The 22,183-nt window shown below is 47.2% G+C and overlaps 1 long non-coding RNA gene across 1 annotated transcript in view; it reads right to left on the minus strand.

Moving 5' to 3' along the window:
• The window catches only part of LOC103348213 (uncharacterized), a 31,023-nt gene extending 9,390 nt beyond the window's left edge, over positions 1–21,633 (minus strand). Inside the window, exons 1-4 of the long non-coding RNA XR_011379661.1 lie at positions 20,430–21,633; positions 16,152–16,412; positions 542–623; positions 119–180 (exon numbers count right to left, since the gene is read on the minus strand). This is a non-coding gene — a long non-coding RNA (uncharacterized lncRNA). The remainder of the gene's footprint in view (positions 1–118; positions 181–541; positions 624–16,151; positions 16,413–20,429) is intronic.
• Between the last annotated feature and the right edge of the window lie 550 nt (positions 21,634–22,183).

Genomic DNA, 22,183 nt, shown 5'->3' on the forward strand with positions numbered 1-22,183 from the left:
TGCCCTGCGAGCAGGAGCATCTGAAAGGCTCGTGTTGCCTGAGCGGGAACAGCAGGTGCACTCACAGCCGGCTGGTTCTAGGGGCTGCTACTGCCACGTGGCCGGGGGACAGCAGTACCTGCAGGCAGCCACTCTTGTACCAGCTGCTCCTTGGGCACTGGGAGCTTGCAACCTTGGTACCTGGATTTAAAAGAAATTCCTCTCTTAACACCGCAGCTTTTGAACAGACAGCAAATACTGTACATTCCTAAGAGTCTGGCAGGGCAGGAAATTACTCCTTCACCTGTTTCCTATGTTGACATTTCATCAAGATGGAATTCAGTGACTAGGAAGGATAACAGTAAAATATTTGACCTTAAAAAAGAAATGCCAGTTAGAATCTTCAGTGTTTGTATATGGGTTGGATAGATCATTTTTCTTTGAAATTTGAGAAAAAAATATAATCCCCCAAGGAGTAGCAAAAAGAGACATTGCTCTCTTATGCTGTTACCTGCAGTCACCAATTATTAACATTTTGCCACATCTGCTTTCTTAGTGTTACCTTGATTATTCTCTTTCTTGGGGAGTATCTGAGGCACGCTGCAGGCATCCTGATGCTTCCCACCTGCACACTTCGGCTTCGCCTAAGAACAGGACAGAGTGCAGTGAGCACATTCCGGGTTGTGATGCTGAGGTTAATCTGTCACTAAACACAATCTTCGCCATCTTTCCAATGCTGGCCTTTATAGCATGTTTCCCTAATCTAAGATTGCACATTAAAACGAGGTTGTGAGGTTCCTTTTATTTTGTGATAGTCCCTCAGCTTTTGTCTTTTACAGTATGGGACACTGTGAGAGGGCTGCAGGACAGGAGTTTTCTAGCATGTCCCTCAACTTGGGCTTTCTGAGATTCAGTTGATGCACCTGCTGCATCCCTCCGAGTGTCTCACGTTAGAAAGCAGCTGGCAGGGCCGGCGCTGTGCTGGATTAGGCTGTTTCTGCCTGTGGCACCAGCATCCCATACAGGCACTGGTTTGTGTCCCAGCTGCTCCTCTTCCCATCCAGCTCTCTGCTTGTAGCCTGGGAAAGCAGTGGGAAGATGGCTCAAGTGCTGAGCCCCTGCATCCACGTGGGAGACTGGGAAGAAGCTCTTGGCTCTTGGCTTTGGATTGGCCCAGCTCTGGCTGTCGCAGCTATTTAGGGAGTGAACCAGTGGAGGGAAGACCTCTCTGTTTCTCCCTCTGTCTGTAACTATACCTCTCAAAGAAATAAATAAAAAATCTTTAAAAAGCAAGCAAGCAAGCAAGCAGCTGGCATCAGCCTGCCCAGGTGTGGCGGTGCTCTGATCCCAGGGTTAAGGTGGAACACAGGGAGAGTTCTCCTTGGCAACAACCTTGTGCTTTTACAGAACTCAACAACTGGAGGGAGCCTGGTGGGTCCCCCTGCATTTATTCCCTCTACAACTTCCCCTCTATGCTTTACTGAACAGTCTTCGGGGAGACACTTTGTAACAGGCAAATAGCCTGCTTACAACCAAACTGGCTTCGGCATCCGTTGATAACCCTTGCCTGAGTTGATCACACTGTGACCATGGCCGACGGTTGGGAAAGGGGAAATGGTAACACTGAGGCACCTCCCCACTTTATCCCCCATGAATCCAGAATGGGGACCACTCGGGCTGACACACACCAGCACCTGCTCCCCACTGTGAGGGCTGGAGGACACCGCAGCAGTGCTGCTGCAGAAACAGTGCCAGAGAGAGAGAGAGAGAGAGAGCGAGCAGACCACCTGGCCCGCCCACTTAGTGGGGACACTGGCTCCTCTCAAGAAATGACTCCGGGGCCTGCGCTGTGGCACAGAGGGTTAAAGCCCTGGCCTGCAGTGCTGGCATACCACATGGACACTGGTTCTAGTTGGCATACCACATGGACGCTGGTTCTAGTCGGCATACCACATGGATGCTGGTTCTAATCCCAGCTGCACCACTTCTGATCCAGCTCTCTGCCTTGGCCTGGGAAAGCAGTGGTAGATGGCCTAAGTCCTTGAGCCCCTGCACCCATGTGGGAGACCCGGAAGAAGCGCCTGGCTGCTGGCTTCGGATCAGCGCAGCTCCGCCCATGTGGCCATCTGGGGAGTGAAGCAGGAGATGGAAGACCTCTCTCTCTGTCTCTACCTCTCTCTGTAACTCTGTCTTTCAAATAAATAAAATAAATCTTAAAAAAAAGAAAGAAAAGAGTCCTATAGCAAACATCTACCCATGCCTGCAGACCACTGCCTTCAGCATCCTGGTTTCAACAGATGCTACCACCCTCTCCCTCGCTACTCAAGCCACAGATCCAAGCAACACCCCCAGTCCCTTCCTCTTCATGACTCCCCACATCTCATCAGTAGCTGTGTCCTGTGTGATGAGACCCTCCAAACACCTCCAAGAACTTATGCCCAGAGCTGCACCTCCATCAGCAGCCCCTGGTCTGGGCTACCTATCATCATCTCTGCCCTGGACCTCTGCAATGCCTCCGGATTTTCTATCCTGCAGTGCACTCTTCTCACTAAAGCCACAGTGACCCTTCGGAAGCGTGAACCTGATCCTGGCCCATCAGATCTTGCAGCATCCCCCCTCTACTCTAAGGACACTGGTTAAGGTGCTAAGTTAAAATTCCCCTATGTGATGCACAGGTCTCCGTGGCCTGGAGTTGGCCCCCTTCCCCAGGTACTTCCTTTTTGGGTCATAGCACCACCTGTTACTGGCTGCTTTTCTGGCAGGACAGATGGAGACAGGCACAAGATGACATATGTGTGAAATAATAATAATCTCTTGGAGAATCTCAGAAGCTTTAACTGGATCTGCTGGTTGCAGAGAGAAGAGCCCACCAGGAGGTGATGGCTTGAATCCTTTGCTCTGCAGGTGATAAAGCTGTTTAAAGGGATGGGCCACCAGAGGGCGCACCATGACCCCACAACAGGCGTGAGGAGGCCTGGGTTCCACAGTCCTTATGTCTTGAGGGAAAAGACACTAGACGCCTATTGGATGTAACTGTCCACTCCGTCTGCACCATCGTGGGCATCCGAAACCCAAGGGCAGCCAGACGCCTTTATTTTGATGCCGCATCCAAGGTTTCAGAACAAACATGTGAAGAAAAATCCCATCTCTGAATGAAGAAGCACATAGGAAAGCTTTGGCTGATTTTTTTTTTCTTCAAAAAGACTGAATTTTAAAAAGCCTTTCCTCAGGAAAGAACTCTTGATAAGTTGGATAACTTCTGCAACTCTGTGTGTCACCTTGCAGAGATTAGAAAATTCTCCTGATTATTGAGGATCGCACAAAATGACCTGATGTGACCCATAGCTTCCTCCTGCCGAGCATTCACAGTGCTCCTGCTACTTTATTGAGAATTGTATTTATAAGAAAGATAAATTTTGCTCACATAATCATCTTAGAAGCTAAGTATTATTGTTCCCATTTTGCAAGTGAGAAAACTGAGGGCCAGAGCACTTCAGTACCCTAAAATCACAAAATTGGGATTTGAACGCAGCACTCTGAGATGCAAGTCCACAATCCTATACAGTGGGCCGTGTGTCTTCCCAGTCTCTCATCTTTCTCTGACATTTGTGGACTTTCTCTTCCTTCCCTTCCCTGCACGCATACCACACCCTCCTGTGCATGGCTCCAGGAGCTATTGGCCACATTCTAGGATGGAACTGCCTCTAGATTTCACCTGCTGTTCCTAGTCGCAAGCAGCCTATCCTGTATTCCACTCACCACACTCCACTCCCTGTTGTACTAAGGGTGGAAGCACCTGCCGTGCTACCCTCCAGAGCCAGCATCCCCAAGTGACTGTGACGAACTGAAACCACTGACATCACCTGTAAACCTGCGATCTGCATGAGAGGTATGGTGAGGATCTGTGGTTGCCATGTAGCACAGCCTGCAGTGACAGGCCCTGGGCACCAGGGGGGGCCCGACCCTCCCAGAAAGGAAAGGTAACAGCTACTTTCTGTGTGTGTGTTTGTGTGTGAGTGTGTGTGTGTGTGTGTGTGCCCGCAAACTATCAAATCATTGCATGTAACACTTTGACTGTGTCATACAGAGAAGACAGAACAGTCTTCCTCTAGGATGACAGAGCAGAGCTTGTTTTTAAAAATTAGGAGTCCAAGAAGCATCAGATCTCTGAAATGCAAGAGACATCTATACCCAGCCAAACTATCCATTCAATGTGAGACTAAAAGGAAGGCAGCCAATTAATAAGCACATTTACATCCTTTCTAAGGCAGTATTTCACAAAAATGAATAAGTAATTTGTTGGAGAAGACTACACAGGGTCTAGCAATCAGGGACAGTACAAGGCAAGAGAGTGGGAATCCAGGGGAGGGCTTTCCCAGCTGCACGTGTGGGCAGAGCCCAGTGAGCAGCTGGCTGGTTTGGGGCAGGTGGATGGGGCTCCCTGGGAGATGTAACCAGGAACAGTACTGACCTGGGGGGAGAGCACATTGTGTTGGTGGGCTTGAGGAGAAGTGACACGTTAATAATCATAATATACTACTTGACTCAGCAGGGCATTTACAAGGCTGTGATCCTTTATGTTCTGATTATCGATTTAACCAGATACTGACAAATAACTGCCAGATATAGGTAAGAGAGGAGAGGTGCTAAATACCCAGTTTGTAAATCAGGAATCAATAGATTCTGCCTAAAGTTGGTTGGTAAAATGAGAAGTCCAGGATCAGCAGGTTGTTGGGAGGCATGAAAGCACAGGCCATCAGAGGTGTTAGTCAGATTTGGGAGTTGTTAGCTCTGAGAGCTACCTTCAAGCCCAAAATCCTGCTTTCTGTTGTAAACCATGCAGCACTGACTACTTAAAAGATGGATGTGAGTTACTCTGTGATGAAGTTCAGCTGCTATCTAAAAATTACTAAAAACCTAAGTAAATCAGTAAATATTCACACAGAGCCCTAGGTCTCGGTCTTGGGTCAGCCAGCAGCAAGTTCTGTGACTAAGTCATTTCACCCCTCTGGTCTCAGCAAGCGGGTTAGAACTCACTGGCTGCTACACGATCGTCACTGTTGTCAACTGCACATAATCATCAAAATGCAAACTCACCTGCTACCTTGGACAAGACCACGCCTCTTTTGACAAACATTCTTTCTCTTAGACACATACTGCAAACAAAGCACAGCTTTTCAAGATACAACAAGGGGCATGCGCAGGCTTAGCCCTGTGGGCATGTGGAGTCCTGAGCTTGAAAGAGATGCGCTTTTCCACCCTGCCACGTGCATAACGAGTAAATATGACCAGAAGATCTCACGCTCACGGCCTCCCCTTTTTTTCAGGGCAGGTTCAAATTATGAAATTAGAATTCACGCCCAGGGAAGCAACCAAGCTTCCCACTAAGGAGCCCTTGTAGGTCCACAACAGGCATAGGAGGACTTGTGTGGAAACACGAATGCATGGGGGCTCAGAAATTGTCACTGGAGAGAATTCAGGCTGCACCTCGCCTCCAGCTTCACGAGCCACTTCCCTAGCTGTGCTTAGCCCCGGCACAGGGACAGCAAAGAGCAGAGAGAGAGAGAGAGAGAGAGAGAGAATGAATCTCAAAGTCACACCTACTCCAAGGCAGAAGATAAACTCCACTGTCCGCCTCCTGCTGTGTGTTCCTTCTTCCTTCTCCTCTGTTCTTCAGTTCACACGGCCCACACGTCCGGGACAGACGGATGTGCGCGTTCCGACGGTTTGATTCTGTGTTCTGCTTCTGGCACGATGTGTTCTTCTGCGGAGTCAGAGCCCACTTCCCCAGCACCAGGGAGTCTGCTTGTGCGCAGGTGAAGGTAACTGGGCCTCAATTCCAAAGCGCTGATTCCTTTCCAGGTGAGAGCAAGCCCCATGGTCTACCTCTGCTAGAGGCTCAGTTCGGAAAGTGAATGTGACAGCCCAGACGCCCGGCCCCAGAGCTGCTGCTTAATTTCTGTGAGAGTGAGGAGGAGGACAGGTTTCCCAGGTGGGCGGTGTAGGGGCCTTTGCAGACAGTGGCCTCCCTTCCTGCTTCCTCCCTCGGTGATGCTGAGCTGAGCTGAGCTGAGCTGGACTTTGCGCGTATTAAGCCTCACTCCCATTTCGCAGGTGAAGAAACGGAGGTAGACGGAGGTGAAATACTTGTCCAGGTTTCCACAACTGGAGCAGGTGGAGTCAGATTGGGATATCTGTTACTCTAAAGTGCTAATCCTTCCCACCTGGGCTGCTTCTCGCTCGCTTGCACACGCGCACGCTCTCTCTCTCTCTCTCTTTCTCTCACATACACACACACCCTGCCCCCAAGACCCCATCCTCCCAAGGGCACTGCCAACACTGGGCTGCAGGTGGAGACTGGGGTACGGCACAGAGGATCTGGTGCCTGGGTGTGAGGGGAGGAGTGTGTCTCTGCCTTGGCTGCGAAAGAGCTGCCCTCCTCCTTGGTCTCCCTCATTGATTTGAACCCAAGCTACAGGCTGAGAAGTGACTGTAGGTGGTGATACTTAGGACACACCAGGGTAGAATAACTGGGCATGTCCTCTAGGGGTATAGAGAGGCCTCGCTGGTTTTCGATTGTCTACTTTTTCATGCCTGCTGTTCTCATTCCTCCATTTCCATTTTTCAAGATTTTTATTTATTTATTTGAAAGGCAGAGTGAGAGTGAGAGTGAGAGAGAGAGGTCTTCCAGCCACTGGTTACTCTCAAAATGGCTGCAATGGCCAGGGTTGGGCTGGTCTGAAGCTAGGAGCCAGGAGGTTCTTCCGGGTCTCCCACATGGGTGTAGGAGCCCAAACACTTGGGCCATCTTCTACTGCTTTCCCAGACCACAGCAGAGAGCTGTATTGGAAGTGGAGCAGCTGGGACTTGAACCAGCTCCCACATGGGATGCCGGCACTGCAGGCAGGGGCTTAAACTGCTAAAGCACAGAGCCAGCCCTCATTCCTCCACTTCTGACTTCCTGTGTGTGGCAGAGCTGTTCCTGCTGCTTCCACTTGCCTGTGGCGTCTTCTTGGCCCCACGCTGAGGACTGGCTTGGAATCCGTGTGTGCTGTCCATCCTTCTGCTTTGGGAAGGGAACTGCTGGGCAGTTGTGAGGTCTTGGGCAGCTGTCTGGGTCCTCTGGTTCGTGGAGGTGCAGGAGGCCTTGTGTCTTCAGAGGGCACTCAGACCGGTGCCGGCCACAGCAGAACCCCTTGGCTTCGTTTACACGATTGCTCTTACTTATTTACTTTTTAAAAAAGTACTGGGGAGAGCTGCACATATTTTATTTAAAAATAACATTTTTTGGATTTTTTTAAGTTCAAATGTGTTGTATATTCACTGCAGACTTTTGGGAGAGGAATATCAAAATAAGAGAAATAAATATGGCTGTAGCCTGCACTATTTGGGGACGTGTTCCAGGACCCCTGTGAGCACTGAGAGCTGTGTTTGCTCATATCTGTAGTATAAAATGACATAGCCATGGCATGTAGCCTACAACCACCTCCCCTGTGCTTTCTGTCACCTCTCAATCACTTTTAATACCTAACACAATGTAAAGGACACACTTACTACACTGCATTGTCCTGGGAATAATGACAAGGGGGTAAGTCCGTAAGTGCCCAGCGTGGATGCTGTTTTCCCTCCGTGTATTTCCGATCCACAGCTGGTTCAAGCCCTGGCTGCAGAACCTATGGACACAGAGGGTCGGCAGCGTTTCCTGCAATCCCACCATCTGAGAATAAGCTTCGGAAAATGCGTAGCCTCTGATTCTTCTGTCTGCACCTACCTGCATTCACTCTGATTTATAAAAATGGACCTCACTTTGTCTTCCTGACACTAGCTGAGCCTACAGCCGTTTCTCTTGCTTTGCCTTTGCCAGCCTGCCCTGGTTTTGTTCGGATGTAGGACAGCTGTGAGCCTGGGGGGAGGCTGGGACCATCTCCTGCCGGAAGGAATGAAATTAATAGGTCTAGGTCATCACTGATAACTCCTCTAGCCTTGTCCGTGACTCACTGGGGAGTGAGCGTATGACGTTATTCTGGTCAAAGAGACGGGAGGGAAGTTCATGAGGGAATTTCTTGGAAAAGTTTTTCCCTTTTAAATAAAAACTCATGAGAGAGAGAGAGAGAGAGAGAGAGAGAGAGAGAGAGAGAGAGAGAGAGAGAGAAACCGCAGCCATTTACAAACTTGGAGGATGAAGAAGCCAACTTAAGGGCACCAGCTCATAAAACAGATTGCCAGCAGCAGGACATGCTCATTTGTTAAGCTTCTGGATTAACCCATGAGGCAACCATCCCCAAAGTGGGCATCCTGATACACGAGAGAACAAATAGCTTCCCTGGCTAGGCTAGCTCACATTTTCTGCTACTTGCAGCCCCTAGCATCCTGTCTATCAGAATTTCTCATCATTAGATCTGATCCTAGAGCATTAGCTTAAATGATTTATGCTATTCTTTCCACCAATATACCAACATGCACCCAGCCATGTCCATTTCTTTGGACACCGAGTTCCTTGCTGTGTTTTTGCCGTTGTAGCATTGCTGTAGTGGCATGCTTGTACTGATTTATGTCCTTAGACTGACTTAAATGCTATGAACAATTTTAAGGCTTCCTATAGTATTCCAAGTTGCCAAGTTGTCTGGATGTTTGATGCAGACCTTCGGAACTCCTTCAGGGCAGATGTTTGGCTAGTGGTTCAGCCACAGTAGAAATACCAAGATTCGAGTCCTGGTTCTGGCTCCAGATTACAGCTTCCTACTAATGCAGACGCTGGCAAACAACAGGTGATGGTTCAAGTAATTGAGTCGCTGCCCCTTGCAAGGGAGACGCGGATTGAATTCCTGGCTCCTGGCTTTGACCCAGCCCAGCCTTGCGCTACATGTTCTGGGCATTTGGGGAAGGGAACCAGTGGATGGGACATCTCTATCTCTGACTCTCTCTCTGCCTTGTAAATAACAACAACAACAACAACAACAACAAAAAGTTTAAACAAGTATTATTCCTGCAAGTTTGAACTCATTTTCCAAAATGAATTCCCTTTAAATGAAGTATGTCTTGCAATAAACTTTTAATATTGAATGTTCTCATCACATTACATTGAGATCAGATGATTATAGCTTTATGATGCAAGATCCCTGGACTAGATAGGTCAATTGCTTGGCCTGGCAGTTCTCAGCTCGGGCAAAGTACTTGTGACCACCTTTTATATACTCTCTACTGATATTTAATAGATAACAGTCTCCATGTGTAAAAAGTGAATTATTTAAGTTTTTATGTGCATATACTAATGAGCCCATCCTCACATCCCTACAGTCAAGAAGCATATTCATCACCACCAAATTGCAAGACCCCTCAAACGTGGATGTCCAGGGTCTTAGAATTCATTGCTTCCTGTATTTTATCTGTTCTTTGTTTGTCTAAGGGAAGAGATAAAACTTGCTTCTTATTATTCTGCCTTGCATGGAAGCAGGTATTTCCCTCCAAGGAGCTTTTTAAAAATAATCTCTGGCTCCCCCCAGATCAAATGTATTGGGGGAAAGGCTTGGAATTATATTTACTTATTTGTTTTTACTAAAGTATAATAAGCATACAATAAACCCATCCATTTCAGTAGTTTGGTGAACTTTGTCAAATGTATATAGTCATGTAATTATCACAACTGATGGGAGAATCGTTCCATGCCTTCCTTCTATTATCTTATGCCCTTCTGTAGCCAAGCCATTCCCTCGCCCCTAGCTCCTGCCAATCATTAGCCTATTCTAGCTTCCTACAGTTTTGCTTTTTCAAAAATGTCACAGATATGGAATCACAGAAATAGAATCACAGAAATGTAGCACTTTGATTGGGCTTTTTTCACTTAGAATAATGCAGTTTAGATTCATCAATATGTTATATGGTGGATACAGTGCATGCCAACAGTTTATTCATTTTTACTACTGAGTGTTATTTTATTGTAAGGATGTCCACAGTTTGTTTCTCCAATCCCCAGCTGAACGACACATTTTTGGAAAACTCCCCTGGTGATTCTAACAAACCTCCAGGACTGAATCATTGGGTTAGGTAAGACTTCTCGGGCTGGTGCAGTGGCATAGCGGGTGAAGCTGCCTCCTGCAGTGCCAGCATGCCATATGGGTTCCATTTCGTGTCCTGGCTGCTCTACTTCCAATCCAGCTCTCTGCTATGGCCTTGGAAAGCTGTGGAGGATAGACCAAGTTCTTGGGCCTCTGCACCCACGTGGAGACCCAGAGGAAACTCCTGACTCCTGGCTTCGAATTGGTGCAGCTCCGGCCATTGCAGCCATCTGGGGAGTGAACCAGCGGATGGAAGACCTCTCTCTCTCTCTCTGCCTCTCTGTAACTCTGCCTTTCAAATAAATAATTATTTTAAGAACTTTCTTTAAAAAATAAGACTTCTCAATAGTCATATTAGGTAAAGACAGGGTTCCTTCTTTTTTTTGTCTATCTCCCTGTTGAAATCACATTTTCTGGTATCCATAGCCTTCTAACCTGGCAAAATCCCCCTCCATCCAATGTATCCCCAAGCCAGCTCAGGCTCTTCTGTTAACAGCCTACCTCACAGCAACAGTCCCATATCCACTCCATGCACCAATCTCTTCATTTCTCATTCACAGTCATTTGTTAAAACGCACACCTCCCATACATAATTTTCTATAAATTCCTCTTGGATATTTAAGATGATAGCATTCAACAGACAATTAAGAGTAATGCTTGAAGGGATAATAAATATTAATTCTTTAGTGATATAGTAGGATTCTCCAGAGAAACAGAACCAAGAGTGTATGTGCACACTCAAGTATTATGACAGGAATTGGCTCACCCAGTCATGGACTTCGAAGGCACAGCAAGGTGAGTAGTTAATAATAATGCACTGTACACCTCAAAACAGAAGATGGGATTTTGAATGGACTCACCATGAAATAAATGAGAAAAGTTTAGGATGAATGGATAGGCTAATTACAGATTTGCTCATTACCTATATTTACATGAATCAGAACATCCACTGTACCTCATAAATACGTACAGATATTATGTCATAAAAATAAAATTAGTATTTTAAAATCAGAGGCCAGGCCGGCGCCGCGGCTCACTAGGCTAATCCTCCACCTTGCGGCGCTGGCACACCTAGTTCTAGTCCCGGTCGGGGCGCCAGATTCTGTCCCGGTTGCCCCTCTTCCAGGCCAGCTCTCTGCTGTGTCCAGGAAGTGCAGTGGAGGATGGCCCAAGTGCTTGGGGCCTGCACCCCATGGGAGACCAGGAGAAGCACCTAGCTCCTGGCTTCGGATCAGCGTGGTGCGCTGGCCACAGCGCGCCGGCCATTGGAGAGTGAACCAACGGCAAAAGGAAGACCTTTCTCTCTGTCTCTCTCTCTCACTGTCCACTCTGCCTGTCAAAAAAATAAATAAATAAATAAAATAAAATCAGAGGCCAGGGATGGCATTGGGGCATAGCAAGTTAAACTGCTGCCTGTGATGCTGGCATCCCATATGGGCTCCAGTTCACTTCCAATCCAGCTCCCCGCTCATGGCCTGGGACAAGCAGTGAAAGATGGCCCAAGTACCAACCACATGGGAGAAGCAGGAGCTCTAGGCTCCTGGCTTTGGCCAGCCCAGCCCCAGCCATTGCAGCCACTTGGGTAGTAAATCAATCTCTAACTCTGCCATTCAAATAAACAAATAAATCTTCAAAAAATCAAAACCCTGGAGGATGAGAAGTCCCCTATCTTCCATCTGTGAGCTAGAGGACAGGGAAAGCAGGTCATGTGAATGCAGACCCCATCCAAAGGCCTGAGCCTGGGGGCTGACGGTGCAGGTCCCAGTATGAGCCTACAGGCCTGGTGGTGGGCGTGGCGGAAGGATGTCTACCACTGGCTTCAGTTCCAGTGTGGCTATGAAGGCCCCATAGCCGGGAGACCACACGTCCAGGGGCGGTAGAAGATGGAGGTCTCCGCCATAGCAGAGGACAGACTGGCCCTTCTCCTGCCTTTTTGCTGCATCCAGGTGCCCACACACTGGGGAGGGCAAGTCTTCTACTGCTTGAAATGTCAGCCTTTCTGCAAATACCCTTGCAAAATACATCCAGAAATCATATTTTGCCAGGTCCCTGGGTATTGCTTAACTCAGTTAAGATGGGGCCAGTGCTGTGGCATAGTGAGTAAAGCCACCGCCTACAGTGCCAGCATCCCATATGGGTACCAGTTTGAGTCCCAGCTGCTCCACTTCCTATCTGGCTCTCTGCTCTGGCCTGGGAAAGCAGAAGATGGCCCAAATCTTCGGACCCCTGCACCCAAGTAGGAGACCTAGAAGAAGCTCCTGGCTCCTGACTTCAGATGGTGCAGCTCTGGCCACTGGGGCCATTTGGGGAGTTAACCAATGGATGGAAGACCCCCCTCCCTATTTCTCTGCCTCTCTGTAACTCTGCCTTTCAAATAAAAAAAATCTTTAAAAAAAAAAAACTCAGTCAAGTTGACCCATAAACGTAGTCATCAAAATGGGTCATGTGACACAGGGTAGTAGCAATCTGCGTTTCTTGGAAACATTCAGGAAGAGTGGCTTGGAGATGTGCATGCTTTCCAAGGTTCATTTTCAGCTGTGTGTGAACCTGAGGCCAGGCTGCTTGTGACCTCCAAGGGTGGTGGTTTTAATTTTTATTTACTTCTTTTCTAATAAAAGTAAATCATTTATTATATTATAGTCATTTGTATTACATATGTGTATATTATATATGAGAATGAGTCACACAGCAAACCCAGCTGTGTGCCATATGTAAGAGATACATCTCCAAACAAAAAGATTTGGAAAGTAAGAGAATGATATATACATCAAAGAAGCACAAATTAAAAGCAAGCAGGGGTGGATGTTCTAATATCACATAGCTAGAAATTCAAGGCAAAGATCATAAAATGAGAAGGGTGCATCATTATACAAGGAGTCTAGTTCAGTGAAGATATCATTTATGTAAGGGATGATGCTTTTCAACAATTAAAATATGTGCAGATAAAAGATTTAATAGAGGGGCCGGTGCTGTGGCATAGTGGGTAAAGCCGCCACCTGCAGTGCCGGCATCCTGTATGGGCTAAGGTTTGAGACCCGGCTGCTCCATTTCTGATCCAGCTCTCTGCTATGGCCTGGGAAAGCAGTGGAAGATGGCCCAAGCCCTTGGGCCACTGCCCCTGTGTGGAAGACCCAGAGGAAGCTCCTGGCTCCTGGCTTTGGATAGGTGCTGCTCCGGCCGTTGCAGCCAATTGGGGAGTGAACCAATGGATGGAAGACCCCCCCCCCCTTCTCTCTCTGTGTAACTCTTTCAAAGTAAATAAATAAATCTTTGGGGGAAAAAAAAAGATTTAATAGAAAATGCCCTTCATAGCCTCCAGCAACAGTTCCAAACTGACAATTCTCCATGGTTCCAGAATACCTTTCCAGAAAATCTTTCATGTTTGTAGCAACACATACAAATAGATCTGCATTTTATGTCCTTACTACTTAGTTATGCAAGACAGACTGTATTATTCATAATGCAACATATATCACTTAGTTACACAAGACTTTATTATTCATCATCTTCCAAGCCTTGCCTCTGTCATTTCATGTTCAGGGAGGTTTTTTTTCATATTTTTTTTTCTTTTTTTAATTAGCTGCATGCCTGTTTTTTGTGTCAGATGGATATGCTATAATTCATTTAACACCACCACTGTTCATATAAATTAGATTGCTCTTTTTTTGTTATTACAGTGCTCCAATGAATACAGTGCTTACATACAATGTTCAGAGGTGCTTCTTCAAGCAAATTTGAAAGGTGGACTCACAGGGGCACAGGCAATGTTTATATGTCTAAAAAATATGGCAAGCCTGAAAGTAGGGAAATTTTCTTGAATCGAAATTTTAAAGTAGCTTTAAACTTACAGAAAAATTTGTGGCAATAGGACATAGAATTCCATTCTCAGACATCCCTCATTCCACTGCCACTATTGCTAACATTTTATCTCAGGAGGGCAATGTGTTATACCTCAGACATCAATAGTTATGCATTATTAATAAATGCTGCTACTTTACTTGAACTTTTTTAGTATTTATCTTGTACTATTTTCCGTTCCAGGATCCCACCCAGGTCACTGCACTACATGTGGTCATCACGACTCCTTGGACTCCTCTAGATCACACTGTTTTCCTAGACTTTCCTTGATTTTGATAACCCTGACAGTTTTGGCAAGTACCAGTAAAGTATTTGGTTAATTTCCCAAAGCATCCCATGTCTACTGGCTGGGACAGCACAGAGCCTGGCATAGCCTGCTGGCTGAGAGGAGGAGCAGTCAGGAACTATTTGGATACAGGGGAGTTAGATTCATTCTGGAAGCAAGGGAGAAAAACACAACCTTGGGTGACGCAGTGATTTTACATGGCCAGTTCTCCCTTCAGCTTTGTGGATCCAGAGTCAGAATAGGAGAGAAATTGTATCACTAGGAGAACAAGTGGGTTAGAAAGGTCATAAGGCTCTACTATACAAACCCTTGACTGCAAGTGATATGAAGTACATATTTTGGTAAACTTTGAGAAAGTTACACATGTCATACATGGTTGGGTAAAAAATGTGAAAACCTCCATGAGTAAAAAGGCAGGCAAAAAGTCGAAGAAGTATCATTTATAATTCTGATGTGGGTAGTGAATATATCAATTTTTGATCCAGGCTCTTACCTCCCAGAGAGATAGAAATGCTAAGTGGAGACCGGTATCATGTGCAAACAGGAATAGAATTCATTTGGTAGTCAGAGAATAAACATACATTCACGTGTGAGTGTGCCAAATAATTGATACAAACTGAAGAGAAAAGGAAAACCAAAAGCAGTGCCTTGCTTTGGAAGGTCTGTCCAAGGAGGGTGGGAGGCGGGGAAAGATGTGTTTGAGCTCCACGGTGGAAGATTGCCCATGAGAGCGACTGCATTACACAGAGCAAAGAGCAAAAACGGGAGCACTAACTCTAAGCGAGGTCCACAGCAGAAAGAGCAAAAATGATGCGGTACTTTAAAAAAAAAGATTTATTTATCTATTTGAAAGGCAGAGTTAGAGTGAGAGAGAAAGATATATTCCATACACCGGTTCACTCCCCAAATGGCCACAATGGCCAGCACTTGGCCAGGCCCAAACCAGGAGCCAGGGAGTTTCTTCTGGGTCTCTCATGTGGGTGCAGTGGCCTAAGCACTTGGGTCATCTTCTGATGCTTTCCCAGGTGCATTAGTAGGAAACGGGATCAGAAGTGGAGCAGCTGTGACGTGAACTGGCACTATTACACCACAACGCCAGCTCAGAGTGGTACTTCTAAGCAGTGTCCATGAAGGAAAGAAAGCTCTTTCCCCTTTCTGCCTCTTTTTATAAGGGGGTGGTATCCCAATTGGGTATGCAAATAGGGTGGGGTCTTAGCACATGCCCTGGTCCTGGATGTGACAGGTGCATCCTAGGAAGGTGGGCGTATCAAATCAACAGTTAAAGAGATAGCATTACAAGAACTGAAGTCCACCTAAACTAACTCCTTGCCTATTTATTCTACATCACTTCCCCCTCAGGGGCTTCTGAGCCTTAATCTTTAGGGGTTGTTGAGGGACGAAGTTCCATCTTCTGTATCTACTTCCTGCTAATCAGGGCCATAGTCCCAGCCTAACCTGGGTCCAGAAATCTCTTCCTATCTTATCTAATGGTTTCATCTCATGAGTCAGAAGATTTTCATCAGTTGTTGCCACTGGCTGTGGCCCCCACGTGGTCTTCAGTACTTTGAGAAGCTGCTGAACTCTGAAACAAATTTATCAATCAGGATGAGGGTCATTGGAAAAAGATAGCTAGCAAGTAGAATCTCTCTTCCCAAATACTAGGGGCTGATAAGACTGTCCCAGCCTAGTTTATAAAACCATCTGGCCTGGACATAAAAGCTTTGTAATGTCTCTTTTGGTGAACATACTCCTGTTAGGGTGGATGTGAGAGCTGATCTCAAGGGTAGGCTAGATTGCCCCAGGAAATAGACATTTTTAAAAATGGCTTCATGGGGCATAGTAGTATCTGCTACTGCTAAAGAAGAACTCATTAGTTTTCCTGCCTCTTTCTGAGAGAATCAGAAGAGATACATAAAACATGTCTGCCATAAAATATGACAACCCTAACATGACAAAAGCAAAGACTTACTTACCTTTTTGATTTTGAAGAGGTACCTGAGGTCTTCAGTTGGCTCATTAAAGTAGGCAGCCTTATCCTCTGCTTGAACCTGTGAAGACTCAAGAGGTAACAGCTAAAGTCTTGACACAGGTGCCCAGCTTGGAAAACTTGTAATTGAACTGCAGTGGGAGTGCTCAGAAGCACGTTAAGGTCCCTTCCACTTAGGCTGTAACAGGTCAGAAGAGGAGCCTGCTCTCCAAGTCTTTAACAAAACCAAGTCTCCTGGGAAGATGGTCTGTGGGGAGATAGAGAGAGTGAGCAAGTGAGATCTTCCACCTACTGGTTCACTGCCCAAATGACCACAGTGATCAGAGCTGGGCTGACCCAAAGCCAATATCCAGAAGCTTCTTCCGGGTCTCCCATGTGGGTGCAGGGGCCCCAGTACCTCAGCCATCTTCCGCTGCTTTCCCAGGCACATTAGCAGGCAGCTGGACTGGAAGTGGAGTAGCCAGGACTTAAATCAGTGCCCAAATGTGACACCAGTGCTGCAGGCAGCAGTTTTACCTGTTATACCACAGCACGGATCCCCAGACTTTTCTTAAGACTATGATTAGCTTTCTCAACTTGACCTGATGGCTGAACTCTCCAAGTGGAATACAGATAAGAGAGCCTTAGAGCAGTGGCTGTCCGCTGACTTACTTTAGATACCTCTTGTGCCTTCTCTGTTCAAGTTGGGAAAGTTTCTATCCGTCCTGTGAAACTATCAATAAAGACTAGTACACAGTTGTGATCACTTGCTGTGGGTATGTTGGTGGAGTCAGTTTGACTGTCTTCACTTGGATATGTTCCTCTGCTTTGTACAAAAGTAAACGGGGCAGCCTGATGTGACCACTAGGTTATTTTGAAAACTGAGAGAACAGGACTGATTTATTCCTCTTACCACAAGCATGCAGCCCTTTCCCTCAAAATACCTAACAACTATCTGCCTCAGTGTTCCTCTTCCCACATGGTTAGAGTCATGCATTTCCTTAACAATTTTTCACTGCGAGGGCCCTGGGAGCATGACTTATGATCTACAGTCCACCAGCCGCTGGCATCTTCAGTGTGATCTCATTGCTGGGCCCATTCTGTCTCAGGTACTGATTTTTGGTTACTTCTACAGGTTGAGGTATTAAAGCAATTTCTAGATCCGCCTGTGCAGCAGGTCTTTTTGCTGCCTTATCGGCTCATGTATTTTCTTTGCTAATATGACTGTTTCTACTGGAGTGCCCTGCAGTGAATACAGCCACTTCCAGAGGTTCCAGTACTGGCTGCCTGAAGGAGAACTAATACCCGAGTTCTTTACAGTCAGTAGGCTTCTTTATCCCCAAATTGCTGTACGTGCATGTGACACAGGAGTGCATATTTGGAATCTGTGCAAATACTGATTCTTTGGCTCTTGCCTACTTGTAAGATCGAGTCAAAGCATTTAAGTTCAGCCTTTTGAGCTGAAGTGTGAGATGGCAATGCTCAAAGCCTGAGCTTCCATCACCTGATCCACCATTCGACGTCTGGATTTTCCCGAGGTTTACCTCATAGATCAGGCCTACTGAATACACTTGCTCTATGGTCTCTACACAACAGTGAGCCAATTCTTCAGTACTCTCAGATGACAAGAGAGTAGCCAGACTGAGGACTTACATTGATGAATCAGGTCTGAAGGTGGATCAATCCATTCAAAGGCAAACAAAAACTGGAATTCTGGGTTTAACAGGATGAAGAAGGCAACCTTTAAGTCTAGGACTGTGTATCACAAAGTGCCCTCCGTGTTCATATAATAAGGATTTGGCACAACAGGATCAATTGGAATGACTGCCTCATTAATGGCTCTGAGGTCCTGAACCACCCTGTGTTCTCTGGCCCTAAAACAGGCAGAATGAAAGTATTACAGAGAGACTGACAAGCAATCGTTTATGGGACACTGACTTTGATGGGGAAATGGAGTTTTATCCTTTAAGAAGATTCTGATAGGCACAGCATGTGTAGCCTGTCTAGGTAGTTCCTAATCCCAGACGTAAGGCTCTATTCTTTTATTTCAATAGGAAGGTCATCCAAACTAGGGCCTGCCTCAGTGTTTGCTAACATCTTAACAAATGACGAAGACTTAGCAGCAATCAACATGAGGGAAGCACCCAAGGGTGACAGCAAATCCCTTCCAAGTAAAAGAGCTGGACATTCAGACATCACCAAAAAATGACAAGAGATAAGAACATCTTCTATTTGACAAACCAGAAGCAAAAATAAATTTCTTAGATTTATCATCAACTCCCCTAACAATACAACTTTTTGAAGATTAAGATCCTGTATGGGAATTCAATATACAGCAATTCCTGTTGTCAATTTAAAAAATTAACTCTTACCAATGACATCAGCAATCATCCAGGGCTTTGACATGAGAAGCCTAGATGGCCGAGACCCCTGAATCCTCAGACCCCATCAGCCTTTAGACAAGACTCTGCAGAGGTGACAATCCCTCTCCCAAGGACCATTTCTCTTGCACTGGGGAGCATGGACTGGGGGTCTTCCATGGAGGGACATTACGTGCACCAGTGTCTCAGCTTTCCACACCTCACTCTCCTGAGTGAGAATGCCTCCTGAGCGGATTCTCAGGTCACTGGGCAATGTTTAAAGCAACTGCTCCCTTACCCTCTGCATCTGCTGTGTGGACCGCTTCCCATGCTGGAGTGCCCTTTCTTTGTCAGCCCCGTTTCCATTAGTTAACACTTGAAATGCTGTTTTACCACCCCACTCCTGGGAGGATCTGGGGAACTACGGCCACTTTCTGAAACTGTACCCTTAGGAATTAAGGCAGAACTGTACACAGCTCAAACTCCGCAGAACCTGAAAATACAAAAGTAGACACGACTCTGTGAACCTAGCTGTGCTTAGCCATGTGACTTGAATCCCTCTCTTTTACTGACTGGCCATTAGATGAAATCTGGTGCATCAGAATCTCTTTTTGTATCCCAAAATGGGGTGTTCTGTGCCAGCCAACCCACGTGGGGGCTCCCTGCAGACTGATCTGGACCTGGGGTAACACTACCACCCAGTGCCATACATAGATAACTAGCACACTAGGACAATTGGCCACTAGGTGGTGCTGCTGGACCTAAAGTGCCAGTCCACCTGGAGACAATTAACTTACCTATGATAGGGGCCTCTTCCCAGGGCCTCCAATGCTGTGGGAGCCATCAATGCTGCCACCAGATTCTTCAACCTCTAGGAGGCATTGAACCCCTATGCTCCAGGGTGGTACTAGCAGCCAAGCATCTTCAGATGTTGGAGCTGAGAAATACCAGCGTTTGCATTTCTTAAAGCTGAGCACCGCAGTGAGGGAACACTTGACAGTGTATGGAATGCTAGGTTCCGTCTGGTTAGCGGAAGCTACATTTGTATGCCAGGAACCAAAAGCCTCCTTCCTCACAGCTACTAGATGTACCAGAGCAGGGAGGGCGCTGCAGCTATCAAGCCCCAACTGTGAGTAGGCTGGCTGCTGCCCAAACGCAGACCTTGGCCTACTGTTCTGAGCTGCAAGGGCAAACCCTACTTCTGCTACGGCAGGAAGTCCCACCTCCTCTGCAGCCAAACGTCTAACACGGCAGGAAATCCCTCCCCTTGCAACCGGATGTAGCTGCTGGACAGCAGAAGTGGCCCTTTGCTCCTCCGCTTCCATTAAGCAGAGGGGAGGAATGAAGGAGCCACAGGTGAAAAGACGACAATGAGGAGGATGAAGCGGGGTCAGCCGCGTGTAACCGAGTAGCTACGGCCCAAAGCCAAGAACCAATGTGTCGGCCTCGCTCGACAGCCCCGGAAGCACCCTGCTGCTGAAGGCGCATAAACGACAGACAGCTACCGCGACAACAGATGTACGCACGCTCACGATTCAAAACAACCAAAACTCCGAACACAGAAACGAGAAGAAACTCTTTACACTGCAAACTGGTTTCCACCACAGGGCTTCTCTTAAAGATGGAAGACTGCACCAAGGGGCAACCCACTGCCGTCTGGGGGTGACGCACTTCTGGCTACTGGCTTGCCATTACGATGTCTGCAAGGACTATATCCAATTTGAACCTAGGTCCTTGCCTCCCGCAGAAACACAAACACTAACCAGAGGCTGGTACTGTGTGCCCAGAGGCACAGTATTTTCTTGGCAGTGAGAGAATACACACTCGCACACACGGGTAGGCTGCTCCACCGTGACAGATACCCACCATGAGTGGGCCAAGGAATTGCCATAAACTAGAGAGGAAAGAGAAACCAAAAATCGTACCTGAAATTGGGAAGGTCCGTCCGAGAGGCGGGAGAGGTACACGCGAGAGCAAGTCTTTCCACAGTGGATGGAGCAAAAACCGGAGCAGTAGCTGTAAGTGAGGTCCACGGCAGGAACAAAGCGAAAAGGAGACGGGGCTCCCAGGCAGGTCCGCGGCGGAAAAGGCGTGCCTTCCCGCTGTCACCCCTATTTATAAGGAACGGGGTGGGGGTCTTAGCATGCACCTTGGGCCCAGATGTGACAGGTGCGTCCTGGGAAAGTGGGCGTATCAAATCGACAGTTAAAGAGATAGCTGCTATTGTAAGAATTCCAGCCGGCCCAAACTAACTCCCCGCGAATTTATTCCACATGGATTCTACCAGAGATCACCACTGTGGCAGAGGCCTTTCAGCCTCTCCACCCCGCCCATGCATTTATCTAAATATATGTGTGGCAAATGGGCTTACACCGGTGCAGATCCTACATATGAAAACTTAACGATAATGGGACTATCTTTCATCCTATCAATAAATATACTCCTCAGCATCATAAATGACTGCTTATTATTCTGTGTTCAAAAATAGCATCCAGAACCTTCTCCAATCCCTGATTACTGGTTGGATAGAAACCCTAAATGCATCCATTCAAGGGATGTGTTCTTAGCCACAGGTACAAAGCAGGGGACTTGACAAATAGACTGGTTATGTTACTAACTGCAGAGCTCTTTCCCATGCACACTGCCAGGGAGCACACTCCCGTTTCCCAGAAGTCTTTGGGTGGTGCCATCAGACAGCACAGTTCCATCAAAGCAGGGGTCACCCACTTGGGGACTTCCATCTGGTCTTGACCCCCGCCCCCATTTGTCTTTGTGTGTCTTATATTAACTCCAGCTCCCTCAAACAAATCATAAAAAGACAAGAATCAGATACTTTGCAGTTGTTTGTGATCCCCATGCATTCTTGAAATGGGGCAAACTTTAACAGATTCAGCGTATCCTGCAAAAATTTTACCTATAGATTGAGCAGGAGAAAATTCCCCTTCTATCATGGTGACTTTTGCGTGGGGCAACCCAGGAGTTACCTGCTGATCTCAGACTGGCCCTGCTGAGGTGGAAATCCTGAGTGCAGTGCGTCTCCACGGCTTGCACAGCACACTTTTAGATGAGTGTGTCCTTAAAACGATGGCACTAGAGGGGCCGATGCCATGGTGCAGTGGGTTAAAGCCCCAGCCTGCAGCAGCAGCATCCCATAAGGCTGCTGGTTCAAGTCTCAGCGGCTCCACTTCCAATCCAGCTCCCCACTAATGTGCCTGGGAAAGCAGGAGAGGATGGCCAGGTCCTTGGGCCCCTGCACCCATGTGGGAGACCTGGAAGAAGCTCCTGGCTCCTGGCTTCAGATTAACCCAGCTCCAGCTGCTGCAGCCATTTGGGGAGTGAACCAGCAGATGGAAGACCTCTCTTTGCCACTACCTCTTTCTGTAACTCTTTCAAATAAAATAAATCTTAAAATAAATGATGGGCCAGCACCACAGCTCAATAGGCTAATTGCTGCCTGTGGTTCTAGTCCCAGTCAGGGCGCCAGATTCTGTCCCGGTTGCTCCTCTTCCAGTCCAGCTCTCTGCTGTGGCCAGGGAGTGCAGTGGAGGATGGCCCAAGTCCTTGGGCCCTGCACCCGCATGGGAGACCAGAAGCACCTGGCTCCTGGCTTCAGATCAGTGCGGTGCGCCAGGCGCAGCATGCTGGTGGCAGCGGCCATTGGGGGGTGAACCAACAGAAA

The sequence above is a fragment of the Oryctolagus cuniculus genome, chromosome 1, assembly GCF_964237555.1.
Source record: "Oryctolagus cuniculus chromosome 1, mOryCun1.1, whole genome shotgun sequence".
Lineage (NCBI taxonomy): Eukaryota > Metazoa > Chordata > Mammalia > Lagomorpha > Leporidae > Oryctolagus > Oryctolagus cuniculus.